The sequence below is a fragment of the Arvicanthis niloticus genome, chromosome 2 (assembly GCF_011762505.2).
Source record: "Arvicanthis niloticus isolate mArvNil1 chromosome 2, mArvNil1.pat.X, whole genome shotgun sequence".
In the NCBI taxonomy this organism is placed as follows: domain Eukaryota; kingdom Metazoa; phylum Chordata; class Mammalia; order Rodentia; family Muridae; genus Arvicanthis; species Arvicanthis niloticus.
The window spans coordinates 103,884,010-103,902,008 of record NC_047659.1 but is presented as its reverse complement, the minus strand read 5'-3'; positions in this window follow the sequence as shown (position 1 = coordinate 103,902,008).

Genomic DNA, 17,999 nt, shown 5'->3' with positions numbered 1-17,999 from the left:
GATGCAGGACAAAGACAAGTTAGAGAAGGAGGACCATTCCACCAGAGACTTGAAAGATTAATGTAAGCATTGTCAATGAAGGAGAGAGAAAAGAAACGGGAGGTGACAGAAAGAAGGAGCCTTTGTGAGAACAATAGGCAATGTGAATCCCACAAGTGTCATGGAGAAGAAGAAGCCTGTCATTGGAGAAAGAGTGAAAAGCTTTGATGCTAAACAACTAAAAAACTTATCATCCACCACCACGTCTGCCTACCAGCAGATTCGGTGTCCATCACTTTCTGCACATAGAAGGCAAGTTAATTACCATGCCTTCTACCTGAAGCCAGCTGCTTCACTGATACACCAAATTCCATTCCACTGCTCTACAATGTCCCCCTCTCTTTCCTGACTCATCAGCTTGCTGAGATCTTTTCCATAATCTTATAACTAGGCTGTTATTTTTCCACCCTGAGAAAGACAGTTCTTTTGCCTCAACTTTGACCAAATGATTTGTTGTTTGCAAAACAGAATTCTTGTATTTTAAATTTAAGTGTTTTCATTCCTCTCTTCCTGAGCTTTCTTAGAAATATTGCAATCAAATTTTGATTCCCACTGCTTCACAAAAACTGATCATATCAAAGTAAAAAGCTATCAATGAGAGTAATTGTTAAAAAACCAATTTTAAATTTTCCATATATATGATCTATATCATCATCACCCAATGCTATTTTTTGCTTGATAATCAAAACACAGCACTCTGATTTTAATGTTCTGCCATTATTCTTCTGCAACACCTTTGCCAGTTCCTCATCTCTCTTACCTCCTAGGGTTTGAGTCTTTCTGAATTCAGATTTTTTTTTCTTGCTTGCATTCACTCTGTTAATCAAATGATTACTTGACTTTATGTAATACTATATACTAAGTATTCATCCCTCTCATCCCAAAATTCCTCTCATTTGTCCATGTTTTTCAAGATCTCTGGAATTCCATTGTCTACTTTGAACATCTTCAGAAATTAGTGCCTTCTCTCATAAATAAAATCTGTACCTCACTTTTTCTGGTGAGAATTTAGTAGGTCTGCTCATGCTTTCTGTCAACACACACTTCTGATTTGTTAACTGGGGCAAACTTGACACTTAATGTATATTACCAAGAAAGTCATTGCTCTTCAGAAAATGTGACATCCATCCCCTTGTTTTAGGTAAGATGATACACAAGCCACCAAGAAGAAACACGCTTTTATATTTCAGATGGCAGAAGGTAAACGCTCAGGATGATGAGCTGCACAAGGAAGTTCAACTAAAGCAATGGGGAACTGTCCATTACTGGGAGAACAGACTGCAACAGTAAAAGATGTGCTCTAATCATGAGAAATTTTAAAATGCAAACTATGTTCACCTCCACTATCCTCAGCCCTGATCCATGAAGGAATGAGATGATATTTAAACACAAGACTTCATCAAGGCTGCTGATTCCAGTGGGCTTCTTGCCTCCTACCAACTCCCATTTTTTTACCATTAAGATTTAAAAACAAAACAAAAAAAAATTTTAATGACAAAAGACCAGGAAGCATGTCTGATTTATTCCTCATTCGTTTCTCACCTGGCATTTGCCTGGCACGGAGTTGACATGTAATTACTAATTGTAAGATGGATGAGTTTTGTCCCTTTCATTACTACTGTGCGAAAGAATGTATCCATTCAATCGATTGTTATTACACTGTGCTAGGCACGGTCAATGGGAACGGGGTGGTAATTAAGATAGGAACTCTGTCCTCAAGGAGTTTTCAGTCCAGAGTTAATGAGAAGCAGTGACAGCAGAGCCTGGTGAATCATGGGCTTCAAGAGGACAGTTGATGCCACAAAACACCTCCAAGCAGAACCCAAGCCATATGAGGCTTCAGAAAAAGGGAATGTCAACAAAATATAAGGAAGAATCAACCTGCAACCAAGACGGCAGTGGGGTGGGAGAAATAGCATTAGCAGGACGGCTGGGAGGCAAAAATATTCTCAGTCATTTCACACAGGAGTTTATTGAATGTACTTTAAGAAATGATCTAGTAGAAACAAAGGCAAGTGAGAGAGGCAGCCTTGATGTCGTGGTTACCTTGTGCGAAAGATTAGGGGCCAACAGAGTGTGCTGAAGTGAGAGCCATGGGGATCATGTGTGATGCTCGGTGCCCCTAATCTAGAACTGAGAGACAGCTTGGTTGCTGACTGTAGATAGACATAGATAGACTGTAGATAGACTGTAGATGACATAGAGGCTACACAGACTCTGTAAGAGAGTGGAACAGTCTACCCTACAAGTCCGATTCAGAAGAAGAGAATCCAGAGAGACTGTGAACTATGCAGCACTTACTGTGAAGTACTGAAGAAACATGGAAATGGGAAAGGCTTTGAGCATGTTTAAGATGAGCCCATTGTGAGCAGCCACACAGGGGCTGTGAGGGATAGGGAAGCAGACAAGGATCAAACCTGCTAGGGGTTCAGGCAAGGCTCTAATGGTCTACTTGAAGCTAGACGGTAACCTAAAGGGGAGATGACACTGTCGTGAAACACTGACAAGCATTTACCCCATCACTCCTAGCTTAGTCACCGAGGAAAGATTTGGGCTGCTTACTTACCTCTGCATTTTCAGTTTTCTCACCTGTGAACTGGACCTACTGCTCATACTTACTTCTTCAAATTGTTTGGAGAACTAGATGGACTGAGAACACTTTTAGCACGGTGCCTTAGTATCACATGAGTACTTCAGAGCCCCCTCTCCTTGTCCTTTTCCCCTGACTCCTATCTCTAAGTACGTGGTTTATCAGCACAATTTCTTTTCTTCTCCGGATTCTGGAGAACCTTGTCCTTTCCTAGTCTCCAGAACAATGAGAAGCCAAAGTGAAGTGCATGAAGAATATTTTTAAAGTGGGGATGGGTTCTTACAAGATAACTTGTGAAGATGGGAAAACAGTGAGTTCAGGATTGTCAGTTGTGATTCCTGTAGACAGTTCTGAAGGACCTCATTTCCTCTGTGCTGTGGGGGTGGGGAGAGGGAGAGGGAGAGGGAGAGGGAGAGGGAGAGGGAGAGGGAGAGGGAGAGGGAGAGGGAGAGGGAGAGGGAGAGGGAGAGGGAGAGGGAGAGGGAGAGGGAGAGGGAGAGGGAGAGGGAGAGGGAGAGGGAGACTATAAATGGCTTCTCATTCAGGTTCCCTCCACTTGCCACCTGAGAGCTCCTTAATTGGACCAAGCAACCCCAGTCCTCACCACAAAAACAGAAGTAGAGAAGAGGAGCAGATCCACTCTGGTGGATTATGTGAGGACTGCAGGAACACCTGTGCTGCCATATGCACCAAGGCATGCTGGGAGGATGGAAGCAGACAGGGATTGAATCTCAGTCCTATCACTTCCAAGTTGCTATACCTGGGCAAGTTGCTGAATCTCTCTAACACAGAGTTCCTATCACAAAACACAAAGACCACGTCACTGGGTTATGGTGGAAATTGGCTAAAATGAGTAAAACTTCATACACTGTCAACTCCATATAAATGACAGATTTGTGATCTGTATAATGCTGACTCTAAAATGCAAGTCCTATGTATTGTGGAATACTATATATAGTCCAAGATATATGTACATATATATATGTACATATACACATATGTACCATATATATATACTATATATGGTACAATCCCATACATTGATTATGAAAACAATTATCAGAAAAGCAATGGAAGCCTCCTCTGCCATCACTCATCCATGGCCTTCTCCAGGAGCAAAGACCTCAAGGTGCAAATGTGCCTGACGGACAGATGAACACAATCGGTCCTTTTCTAAAAGAAATTGCTTTGTCAATTACTTTGAAGAATGTATCTTTTGAAAAACTGAAAAATCCAAGAAACAAAATAATACTCAGGGATTATATTCAAGGGGCATGATAATATTCAAGCACAAGAACATGAGTTCACCCTTAGAATTCACATTTGAAGAAGCCAAGCATGGTGGGAAGTAGAGACAGGAAGGTCCTTGGGACTTTCTGGCAGCCACCCTGGACTTGGCAAGATGTAGGTCAGTAAGACACCTTGTCTTAACAAACAAACAAACAAACAAACAATCAAAGGGTGCAAAGTATCTGAGAAACAACACCCAAGAATGTCCTCTGGTTTAAACACACACACACACACACACACACACACACACACACACACACACACTACTGATGATAATATTTAGCTTGGTTTATCAAAGAACATATAGTAGTTTTGCCTTCACATGACAGTTTTAAATATGGTCCTAATACATACCCATCATTAGGTTGTGATTACATTCAAATTTGAAGTACTTCTGTTTAGTTCCTATGAATTAGTTTCCTGCTAATCTATCCAGTCCAAGAATTCTGCTCCTAGACTGGGACAAGAACTGATATTCTGTCTGCCCAGTAGTGCTAAAAGGATGTCTTCCCCAATAGGTAGGAGAAAATGCATTTTCTTTTTAACCATATAATGCACTTTTTCTACATTTTTAAGTGCCTATTCGACTTTAGCATGGGAAAGATGTCAAAATTGTCTTTTTCTCTCAGAATATTGGCAGAGTGGATATCACACTTGGAACATTCAGCTTCAACACATACTTCATTGGTGTCTAAGCTAGTTCAAAACACTCTCTGTTAATACACCTGCTGATACACAATACATATTCCCAGTCTGCGAGTGTCAAAAATGCAATCTCAATCCTGCTGGAGAGTTTGGGCAGGGGCTTTACAGAGTCAACTGTCTCCCCACTGTCATATTCTTGCTCTAATCTTATTCAAGATAGATGTGTTGGGGTTGGTGGCATGGCGAAGTCAGTCATGCTTCTGTGCATGCCCAAGGACCTCAGGTCAATTCCCAGCACCCATGTGAAAGCCAGATGCAGTGGATACCTATACTCAGTGCTAGGGAGGAGGTATCAAACAAACCCCTGAAGCTGGCCAGGCAAACATTCTAGGCAAATTGGTAAGTTCCCAGTTCAATGAGAGAGACTCATACTCAATGTCAACCTCCAGCCCCTCTATGCTCACTAACAAACACACACACACACACACACACACACACAGAGAGAGAGAGAGAGAGAGAGAGAGAGAGAGAGAGAGAGAGAGAGAGAGAGAGAGAGAAGCTAGATTGATGAGTCTTGCCGTGATTTGAGTGTGTGTGTAGATACTAAACTTTGGAGAGAAGCATGCTGGAGAAGTAAAAGAAAACTGTATTGGTAAATGACCTCCTATCTGCTCAAAGTGTTTTCATCGCTCTCAGAGTCTTCCAGCTGAGAGGATTCCATTCTCTACTTCCCAGCCTGACCATCCTCTCCCCTCTAGCTAGAGCCATGCTCCTAACACAAAGAACTCAATCCAGTCTTTGGTCTCATACCCCCAGAAATTTGGCAAACCCTTCCTCTAGCTTCTATCCTAAAATTGCTTTTCCTTTTTGAAATTCATGCTGTGCCTGAACAGCTGAAGGCTATGGATGGGTGGGGCTGCCAGAGGAGGCATTGAGCCTATGACATTTACAGTTCTGTTTGGGATGCTAAGAATCTAGGCAGTGGCCACACCTTTATCCATCCTGCCACCCACCCCTTCCCTTACTCATCCTGGAGCCACGCCCTTCCCCCTACCACTCATTTCTCAGCCACGCACCATGACTTGCCAGGTTAGCTGTTGCTTGGCTGCATGAGTCTACGGCTCAGCAAAAGGAAATCCACTGGATCATGGTACAACCAATTCGTGCAGTACAAGTCAGTTGTTAATTCTCAGAAATGTTGTAAATCACTTGCTGTACCATCACTAAAAATAAAATTAAACTCTAGCCTCATGTCATAGGCCTACATCCCTAGCAATTCAAGATGCTGAGGCAGAAGGATTTCAAATGTCTGCATGGGCAACTGAGTAAGAGCCTGTTTCGAAAGTTTTATAAAGGGCCAGGAATAAAACTCAGCAGTCGAGCCTGGCTTACACCAGACCATACATTCAGTCCACTATACCACACAAAATAAGAACAAACTTAACATGGGTGTTCAATCAAAACAAGCAAGAGGCAGAGGCAGACAGATCCCTGGGAGTACATTAAGGTCAGTCTGGTCTACATAGCAAGTTCTAGGCCAGCAAGAGCTACATAGTGAGACCTTGACTCAAAAAAATATATGTTAAAATAAAAAACTAATTAATGCATTATGAGCTAATTTATTTTAAACAGAGATGATGACTATTCAAAAATCTATTCTCCTTAGTTTATACTACATTGTATGCTACTGTGGGATCACTTACGCTTCTTTTAGCAGTATAAAACTCTTCATCCTTTCGTTAATGACTTGTTTGGTGAGACAGAGGCTCACACAGCTGACTCTGCTTTGACTTATTTGTCCTCTTCCCTCTGCCTGCTGACCATTGCAGGCCTGTAGCACCATGTTTGGTTTCTGACATCTTTTTGTAAGTCTGTGTGCAATGGCAATTCGTCAGGCCAAGGAGACAATGTTTAGTCTCAGAAACTGGAAAATGCTATAACTTGGAGCATTGGGGTGGGTTTTTTTTTCTTTTATTCTTTTTTTTTCTTTAATTAAATTTTTATTTTTTCTTTCTAGAAACCAGTTTTTAAACATTTTTCAGCATACCAGTAGTTCAGTTGAAGTCTGAACTAAATAATCTACGTAAATTATGAAATTAGTATTAAAGGAAACCAATGAAAGATGTTGAGCCCTGGAGCCTACCAACAGAGAGAAATGGTTTTACTCTCTGGCCTGATGAGTAAGTGATGGAATGAGACAAGAGCCACAACCTCTGAGGGATGGCTTCTGGAGAGAGAGAGAGAGAGAGAGAGAGAGGGAGAGGGAGAGGGCGAGGGAGAGGGAGAGGGAGAGGGAGAGGGAGAGGGAGAGGGAGAGGGAGAGGGAGAGGGAGAGGGAGAGGGAGAGGGAGAGGGAGAGGGAGAGGGAGAGGGAGAGGGAGAGGGAGAGGGAGAGAACAGGGTAACAATAGAGAAAGTGTGTGGAGTAAACTCATCTCTCCCGTCTCTACCTCTAACTCCATGCCTCTGGCTGAACCCGTACCCAATCAGACAAGAAGCCCAGGCCCTACAAACCATACAATCCAGGTTGGGTCCACTGGAAATAAATTCTAGCAGACAAATCATTTACTACAGAATCCTCTGGTGTAGTCCTTTATGGATGGCTGCATAGAAGACGAGCCCAGGTGCATGCTCAAGGTCTTTGATGAGTTTCAATCAAGGACTTGGATGGATTTTGGCAGAGTTTAGTATAATCCTTCTAATATCTCTCCAATTTTTCTCAAGAAAAAAATGGACCTGACCTTTATCACCCACAAATATTAGTCAGTGAACACTGGCTGCCCCTCCAAGGAGATATGACACCAGGTGAGGAGATAGTCCCCAAAGAGGACAATCACCCACTGACTTCTCAAGATATGTGACAGAAGATAGGAAGTAACTCAGTGTAAAGAACAAGTATTTGTTTGTTTGTTATACTTGTTACAAAGATTCCACTTTTCATTTTTATATTAAATTGTTCATGGTAGTAGGGTTTGTTTTCATGCTTGCCTGTAATTTACTTCGATCATATTCACCCATCAGCATCTTCTGTTTACCACCTGGCCTTACTCCCCCAAGGCCTTTCCTTTTGTATTGCAGTTTCCCTAAAAGTAATTTCAGAACAAATCTGAGTATAGATGGCCAAGGTTGTCTGTGGTATAGCATGACAGTGGTACAACCACCAAAGCCTAGGCAGCAAGTAGTGATAGGCTTCCTGGAAGTCTCCTTCCAAGGACTGAGGCATCCAGTGCCTGACAGAGTGTCTCCTGAGGGCTCCCTTGTCCAGTAAGTTTGCTTATCCATCAGATATGAGCACTCAGCTGTGTCAACATGTGAAGGCATTTTCTTAATTGAGAGACCCTTTTCCCAAAGGACTCTAGCTTGTGTCAAGTTGACTTAACACTATCCAGCACACTGCCCAAGCCTTTCGTCCAGCTTGCTGCTCTAGAAATTTAGCCTGAACATTCTTAGAAAGAGCAGGGCTAGTAGGTGACATGAGGCTACATCCGGAAGGAAAGAAGGGAGCCGCATACACGAGGAAGCTTAAAAATATCAGTTTGTTGGCAAAACAAAGAGAACATTTGAAATAGCAAATCCCACTGTGGGTGTTCTCTACACAGGGTGATTCACCTGGAAACTGCTGGATCTTCTTACGTTGTTAAAGACTTAACAGGCATCATCTTCATTTGTCATTTCATCTTCATGACTGTGGCAGAAAACAAAGTAATTTTTGTCATTATTGCATACATTAAACTCTAAAGTTTGATAAGCTACACAATTTATCCAGCCTAAGGACTAGGGCTAAAGTTCTGTACCAAGTCTCTCCAGACTCACTCTACTATTATCTGTATTATTGCTGTTATTTCCAGCTATTTTACATAATTGCATGCCATCGTGTATCTCTGCCCAAGTCTGTGTTCACTAATGTCACATGGGTAACTTGAAATTGGCCAAAGAGGGAATATTTACAACATAGGAATTGTCAAGGGCTAAAGGTGTGTGTGTGTGTGTGTGTTATAGTCATTAAACATCTGCTATATACATTAACCTGCTAACATGAGGAAAACTACCAAATTAAAGAAACCATGTCACCCTACTCTGGATCTCCAAAAGGAAATGTGTACCTGATAAGTATTCTCTCCTTACTGCTGTGTAACGAATTATTCCCATAGTGACTCCAATAATTATTATCTATCATGTTTATTGTGTGGCAGGAATTTAGAGGCAGCATAGCTGTGTGGCTTTTGTCCTGGGGTCCAATGAGTTGAGAACTGAAGTCCTGCTAGACCTGTGATCACATCAAGCTTGCCTGGGCTTCAGGATTGGCAGTCAACATGGCTCACTCTGGCTAGCAAGTCAGAGCTGGTATGAGTGGGAGGCCTCAGTCCTTCCCACATGAGCCTTTTCTCAGGCTGTTTGAGTTTCCTGCCAACTTGGTGACTCTTTTTCCCCAGAGCACAAGCAACCTAAGAACCTTTAGTGTTTCACATGGCCTACTGTTGTAGAAATTCCTTCCCCAGAGAGATAAACAATGTCTAACCCTTCTTATAAAACCTCCAAAACAAATCAAAGCACAATTCCATCAAAGTTCTCCATGAAGAAACAATGAGTTTATTGGACATACTTACAGATCAAGGATAAGAGGCTATTTACAGGAGCATGAGTGACCCTAAAATAGCCAGCCACACTGTAAGGTATTCACCCAACATTGATTGATTATGGCTTCCCCAGAGCTACACAGATGGATTCATCCCCCTTAGGAGAACCTTAAGCTGTCCACATAATCTAGCACCCACTAAGACCACAAGTCTACATACAATTAGGACAGAACTATATACCAATGGCTGCAAGATACAGGAGATAGCAGCCAAAATCTCAAGTGAGAATCCCATATCCTTCCTCACCCCTCCCTTCTCTGAGGGAATGTCAGCCATTAATAGGCCCTCCTCATGTTTCCTTGCAGGAAGACATAGCTAACCTGTTGAAACAGCACCGATCTGCTCAGAGGATAGCTTTCCAAACACTCCACTCATTTCTCTGACTCTTATATTCTTTCCATCCCCCACTTTTGTAATATCCTCCAAGCCTTGGAGGAGGTGGCATGGACTCTGAAAGTTCCCTTCATCTCCAGCAGGCTACTGAACCCTCCTGTCCCTCTGAAAGATCCCTCGGTCCCCCCATCATGGCTGATGGTATGTATCAGAGGTAATCCAAATACAAAACACAAGTTGAAAAAAGGACACAGCAGCTGGATTATTTTACCTGCTGTTTCCGGAGTATAACATCCAGGGTAGCAGAATAGGCCTTTGGAGCATAAGTCTCCCCATTAGTCTTAATAGCACCTTCCCACACTATGAAGCTGGCTATCAGAGAGCAAACACTTCCAGCTTTGTGCCAACTCCAATGTCCCTACTGAATTGTTAGTGACCAGGGCATCATCTGTGGCATCCCTCCTCCTCCCTTCTTCTATAATAATTTGACCTCAAGGTTTTCCACATTGCTATCTGACCCTTCCCTTGGGTTCCATATTTGTGTACCCAAGGAAGGAATCTTTTGTGTTCTCTTCATCCTTCAGCTTCCCAGCTACTGTAGATGGCAAGCCAATGCCTCTCTCTCATCTTCCATTTTTTAACTTGCCCTTCCAACCCAGGGGCTAACACAGAGGATGGTGGCAGAAAGACCCTTTCCTACCACAAGTTAATCCCCTCTGTGAGCTGTCTCACCCACACCCACACATCTCTTTATCCAGACCAGAGACATTACAGTTGTTTCTACAGCAAGGAGGCACACCCTGGATACCACATGGGGAAAGACAGCCACACGAGGATCCCCCTTGCAGACGCCCCATTCTCTGACCACTCAACTTAAGCTGCTGGTCTCATCACCCAGAGAAGAAACAATGCCATTACCTTTTCCAAACTCTTCAGTTTTGTTATATCCTTCTATGTCAAGTGTTTCAAGAATCCCTTCCTTGGGGAGCAATAAGCAACATCTACTCTTTCAAAGGTCCCAGCGACAAAACAAAGCATGATTCCACCAGTGTTCATTCTGAGGAGCCAACTGGTATATTCAGTATGTTTATAGAGCTGGGGTGTGGGGTTATTTGCAGGAGTCTAGCATATAATCCTAGCTCTGTTTGGGCTGAGGCAGGAAGACTGCAAATTCAAGCCATAGCTAAAATATAAAATCCTGTTTCAAAAAAAAGAAAAAAATGAAAAGAATAAAAATCATAGAAGCAATAGTCTAAACAAAGGGAATGAAGCATGTATTCCCATCACTCTTTGACTTCGTGATTTAGGGCAGATGAATCCACCTTGCTAGACTACTGTTTCCACGTTAGGGAAGTGAATCTAATAATGCCTACCTCAGTTGACATCTGTGAAGGATAAAGCTCTGTAGGTCACCAGGAACAGTGAATCGAGCCCTCAATACTTCATAGCTACTGCTGTTTATTTGATAACTGTACAGCAAGTGGACCCTGTGTGGGTGGGTGGGAGTTGTGAAATAAATTAGTACCTACAAGATGAAGATGTACTGATACTTAATGCGTTGTGATGGGCTCCCATTTGCCCTGTGCTTTAGGCCCTGTTCAGTTCCTGGGGGCACATTCATACATGCAGCTGATGACAGACAAGAGTATGTGATAAAGAAGATAGTCCATGTGCAAATAGCTAGTTATTAACAGTAGTATCTACAACAGCACTGTGTTAAAACTCAGGTGATTGCCACAGCTGTCTAGAAGATAAATACCTACTAAGGAAGACAGATATAAAAATAGCATGACCCCCTTAAAAAAAAAGAAAGGTGACATCATTTAATGATGACGGTGAGAAGCTAGTGAGACATGTGTGCTACTTAAAAACATGTAGGGGTCAGCTGGACATTTCCTTATTCTTACAAGTTCTATCCATTTACTCGACCATTGCTAGGTGGAAGTTCTAAGCAAAAGACCCTCACTCAGAATTACAAAGTAGTTTTTAGTTTGGCTAATTCCAAATGTGCTATTCATGATTCCTACAAAACCTTCCCAAGAATGTTAAACTATATGTATTATAAGGTTTCCCTAGCCAGATGCTGGTAGTGCATGCCTTTAATCCCAGCACTTGGGAGGTAGAGGCAAGCGGATTTCTGAGTTCGAGGCCAGCCTGGTCTACAAAGTGAGTTCCAGGACAGCCAGGGCTACACAGAGAAACCCTGTCTCAAAAAACCAAAAAAAAAAAAAAACCAAAAAAAAGGTTCCCTAGCCCAATCTCATCATTAGGGAAATATTCAATGAATAAAATAAAGCCAGAAAATAATAATGTCACATTTAGGGCTAAGACAACTTTCTAGATCTCCAATTTCCCCTCTATTTAAGCAAAGACAGATCCTAAGTCTCAGTTATACTCAATGAAGACTGCTGTGATTACTCAACACTGTCAGCCAGATGCTGACAGGACATCAGTGACCCATAGAGCAGCCTAGTAAGAATGTTCCAAAAGACCTATGGGTTTGGGCATCTGAGAAGGCTCAGAGAAGTGATATTTTGATTAGGTCAGAGAGTGAGAGAACTAAATAGATATAATGAAGGAGAAATGAAGTGATTGCAATCCATGGTGGACCAAGAGGCAGTAGTTATTTGCATTAGCCAGATCTGGTCTTTTTTTTTTTTTTTTCCAGCGGGAACATTGTTTTTGTCTGTCCTCCACCATTACAATGGAGGGGTCATAATTCAGTTGCTCTATCAGGTCACAGACTGCCTTGTCTGATGTCAGTGTAGAAAATTGTTTATGGTCAAAGGTGAGTAGTAGGACAAAGCAGTTATGGCTACAAGACCAACTCCTTGTAATCTGGGTCTGAGTTTGACATCCCAAAAACACACATAAAGAAGGAACAAAGGAGGGATGAGAAGAAGGGAGGTAGACTAAAGCCTACTGATACCCAGGTACTTTATCCTCAATTTTGTTGTGTAACTGAGGAAACATGAGTTGCAAAGATTAACAGATTTTATGAGAGTCACATGGAAGCTAGTAACAGCGTCCGATCCCTCTGGTATTTCTCATTTGTCTACAAACCAAAGAAATGAGTTTGGGGAACAGGCCACAGAAGCTTTTGAATCTGGAGTTCCTTTTGCATCATAGGTGAGTTCCACACAGGATCAGCACCGCTCTGCTGCCAAGTCAGCCTCAACCTCTCTGCACAAAACTTCTATTTGCTGATGTAAAGGCCGCCTGCTGTCATCGAGAGTGCCATCTTCACAATATTTTCTTCCAAAGTTGTTAGTCCTCAGCTGTAAAGAGGAACAAATGGATAAACAAACTAACCACCATTGAATCTTTAGGATGGAAAAAAAAGCATTCTAACTTGGGATCATGAAATGCCTGCTCCTTGGGTGCTTTCTTCAGTGAAAGCTGACATTCATAGGAATTCCCCCAACACACAGTAAAAAGCAGGAGCCTGGAGGCAGTACAACAGGAAGTCACATACAATTAAAGTTTTGTCACATATATTCTTCAAAGTGAATGACAACGTGCACTTGAAAGTCAACTAAAAATAGAAAACCTCATCTTCTTGGGTATGTAAAGTAGTGGAGATAGCACCATACTTGGACATGTCCACACTCAAATACTAGAACCCATCTCATACCTATGATGCCAAGGTGGAAACAACACATCTATTTATGTCGCTCATTATCTCACCGTCTCAATGCTTAGTAATAGATAATAAAAATGCTTCAGCACTGTTATATCCTAAGACTGACAAGTATATTAGTATATGCCATATCCTTAAGTAGTGTCTTAGCAAGATTCATGTTCTAGAACAAATGTGCAGCAATATCTCTAACCTAATATACTATGTGACCACTCACCATAACAAAAGAACACATGTATATCTTTTTTATTACTATTTTATTTATTGACAATTCAGCCAGTGCCCTCCCCTTCCCAGTTCCCCCTCCTGCAGTTCCTCATCCCCTTCCTCTTCCCCCTGTCTCCAAGAGGATGCTACCCTGACCAGTCCACCTCACTCCCTGGGGCCTCAAGTCTCTCAAGGATTAGGTGCCTGTTGATGACATTCTTTGTAGTTAAAGAAATTGATTTTAACAAAGCTATAAAATAATAGTATCTAATAACTTTTATTTCAGCATGTTTTATTTTTTTAATTGAACAAGTATTTCGCATTTAGTATGCCTAAATCTAGATTCCTCTTGTACCATCGAATAATGTACCTGTAAGCCAGGCAAATCTTTATTTACCTAAAAGAAAATATCACCTCTTAGGTTTTTGGTTAAGAATCAGGGTGTTTAAAAAAAAAAAAAAATACTCTAAGTCAGGTAAGACTTTCAAGCAACTTCAATACACCTTCTAAATTTTAGTGAGAATTTCTGCCTGTGGACCCCAGAATGCTATCATTCCAAAAATTATCTCTTTGTCTATAGTAGTAGTGTCTTCTCAGAGAATCCTACCCCAACCAATTTCAAAGGCAGGAAGAAGTAGAGAACATTCAAAAGGCTAATTACAGAGCATGAGAGATACTTGATAAAGCATTAAAATAAATGAAATGGATGAAATAGATGAGGGTCGAGCTGGAGGCTGAGCAACCATAGCTAGTGCACTAATTCTGTGTGTTTATTTTGCATTCTTTGGGCCTTTAAAGATGACAGGCTATGATCAATTGCTTCCCGTGGAGGCTGGCTGCTCTCCTGCTCTGCCATTTAACTTCTGTTTGATGTTCTTCACTCTGTGTCAATGTATGAAGTACTGTTGAGATATATAGTAATGATTAAAATAATTCATCCATCTGCTTATGATTAAAGGTCAAGTTAAATGTAATGACAACTTTATCTAGTAAGTTGACTATCTTCTCTGAAGGAGGCTGGCCCATGATAATTTTGCCCACAGATGGCCTATTCTATTTAGTAGTAATTCAAATTTTCCTCCAAATAATGAGAATTTTTGATAGTGATATTACTGACTAGCTTAAATTAAAAAAAAAACACAAAATTTAATTAATTGTATTAACAACAATAACAACCTCCCCCCCCCCAAAAAAAAATCATTGGTGGCTAGCTCAAGGACTATGGTTGACAGTGTGTTTTGGCTCAATGATGGTAGATTAATCTGTTCTAAAAATGAGAGATTGCAGAGAAATATAGAGTGCTCTAAGTTAAAAAAAAATGTGAATGAATGGCTAGACCAAGGGGTGAGAGCAGCTTTGCAATGATCACTGAATAGTTCACCTTCTCTAATGAAGAGCACGCCTGAATACTCTGCTAACTTGCAGGCTTCCTAGAACAAACAGGGCATATTAGTTTTCTTTTAAAATAAACTTTGTATGTGAAAATCGGGATGGGGGGACTAAAAATCAAAACAAACAGAAATAGAATAAAATTAGATTTAGGAAAAAAGAAACTCTAGAGGGTTCACTCAGACCTCCTCCCTCACTGAAAAACGTAAAATCTCTCATCCAAGTTCTCCTATTCTCCATCTGTATAAAAGCACATATACAAGGATCCATTGCAAAATTGGACTCATACTACAAAATATTGTTTTTAAGACTATGTTTTTACGTAAGAATACATTATGAATATTTTCAATATGTTAAAAGGGTTTTATAAAAATGAGACAGACTATTTAACAGAATTTAGAAACCAAAAATCTCTTCTCAAATATTTTTCTATCATTCTTCAATGGATACAACATATATATATATATATATATATATATATATATATATATATATATAGTTTCTTGGTATATATGAGTGTGTATCTGTGTGTATGTATTTCTGTATGTGTGTGTGAAGAAAATGCTATAAAAATATATCTATAAGAGTAATAGACATTTTAGCAATCAAAATTGACCATCATAAATTTAACACATTTACATACCAGTAATAGCTCATAAATATTTTCATTCAAATGACTGTGCCAAGTTCTGTAAGCAAGCAGCTTTAGAGTTTAAATTAAATTCATTTTTCCTTTTAAGGTGATCCTTTAAAATATATGGTCTACTGATCAGGAAGCCAAGCTTGCAAAACAACGAGGAAATGTTTTAGTTTAATTCAACAAAGCGATTAATACAAGGACCTTTCCTTTAGAAAAGTTGGACATAAAAGTCATTGTTGTAAAATATTTATCCTAAGAATTTAACTCATGCACTGCAGCATACAGAATGGATAGTTTTCAAATGTTTATTGATGTTTGTAAATCTGACTTGTCTGCCTTAGCAACTGCTTTCTGTTAATAATTGAACTAAGTAGGCTGTCCCCTAGAACATAATAAATATAAAAACAACATGGCACAGTATATAAAACAAAGACACTTTATTGGCTTTCAAGCCAAAAGGCTTGAGCATAGCAACCTAGATTACATGAGTATAACTGGAAACACTGCCTAAAGGCTTGACCGTAGCAAACTAGAACACATGAGAAGAGTTGAAGAATCCATGTCTGTTAAATTAGAGACTGCTCAGTTCGGAAAGGTTATTGCCAATGCCCAACAAATCACAGGCCATGCTAGAGGAAGGTCTAGCCATCGGAGCTGATGTGATTCCAGTCCCTGTGGTCAGCCACTCCTAGAGTAGAAGTGATGAAACGTGAAGCTAATCAACAGACTGTTATATATGCCTGTTCACAAGGCTGCCTTTACTGTGCACTGATGGCGTACCTTGGACAAATATTAGTAATGGTATTTTTTTTCTTATCTAGCTCTACTTGTTTGGATCTCTGATTCCCAAAATAACCTTCAAATTTATCACCCAGCCAGTTACCAAAGAGTGGTTTAATACAGTGAGTGAAGCTTAAAGACAGGTAATCTTGATCAGCTCAGTAAGCTATCATCCCATGTGACAGCTGTATTTCCTTTGTTTTTGTTTGTTGGTTGGTTGGTTGGTTGTTTTTTTCTCTGGGTACCTCTGGCTCTCCAGGCTGGCCTCAAACTCAGAGACCTGTCTGCTTCTGCCTCCTGAGTGCTGGAATTAAATGTATGCACTATTACGCCCAACTACAGTTGTATTTCTTATTGTAGATTAGTAAATTATCATTCATATATTCACAAATTTTCAGTAATGAAGAATTAATGCTTTGAGCCTACTCATCTCTGGACAGAAAGACATCATGTCATTTCAGAGCTGGGCATCCTTAGAGGCTTCTGATCTTACTTCTATTTCTCTCGTCTACTGTTTACACAAGTGCATGACCCAGAAATAAGTTTTATATTTTTCTGCTGCCAATATGGAGTGGTACTGATAACAACCGAATTTTCCCCATATTCCTGACATTTATCCAGCATTTACACAAGGACATCACTCAAGGCTCCATTTAAGAAGCACCTAAGACATTCCCATCAACAAAATACCTGTTGGTACAAAGTCACCACAATGGTTACAGGGTGAAAAATGGAGAGTGGAGCACGCAGGCTTGTGCTAAAAGTTGAAGCAATGCTAGATTATCAGAAGTAAGATAAAGGCAGCAATTATTTTCCAAGCCACTAGACATGGAACAAGAGCAGTACCCCAGAGTAACCAGGATGCTCTGTGACCTTTAAGAAAATAAAATATATATATATATATATATATATATATATATATATATATATATATATATATGGAAAATTAACATACATATTTATGGAAAAGTAACTCACACACATATATGTATATATATATGTGTGTGTATATATACACATATATACATACATATATACACATATACATATATGTGTACATATACACACAAATATATATATATATATATATATATATATATATATATATATATATTGGCATTAATGAGCCTAACCATTGGCTGCTCCCATAACTTCTTGGACCATACTATAAAACATTGAATTCCAATGTAAATTCTGTAAGACTCTTTCCTGAGGGCAGTATAACTCACTCCTGTCCATCAGACTTTTGACTCTAGTGCTTCATTCTTCAACCACAGTCTATGATTCTCATTAAAATGTAAGTGTTCTGAAACATAAGTTGTTAGCTTCCAATATGGGACTCAAAGGGACATGGAAGATGGTAAGTTACCAAACAGTTAGCTGGTAAGCAATGAGACAGACTTCCAGTAGGGTGAGGACCATGGGGGGTAAGGAATTGCCTTTCCAGGGAGCAGAATAACTTCTAACTTCCCTAGATCCACATCCTCCCCATCACAATGCTATGAAAGGCAGCACACCACACACTCTGTTCCTTTTCCCAAAGCTTGTAATAGCCGCTGAGGCTGTAATTATTTTTCATCTGATCAAAGCCACAATGTAATGATTTCATATATAAAGATGCAGATATAGATATGTATATATATGAACACATATCCATATCCTTCATAGTTACAATGAAATGTTTTGTTTCTGTCCTTACATATTTGGGAGGATTTGGGGCTTGTTGTAATTATTGCTCACCCTGAAAGCTTGGAGAAGTACAGGTAACAAGATCATACTTGCTTTCGCTCAAACTGAGCCAGTTTTAAA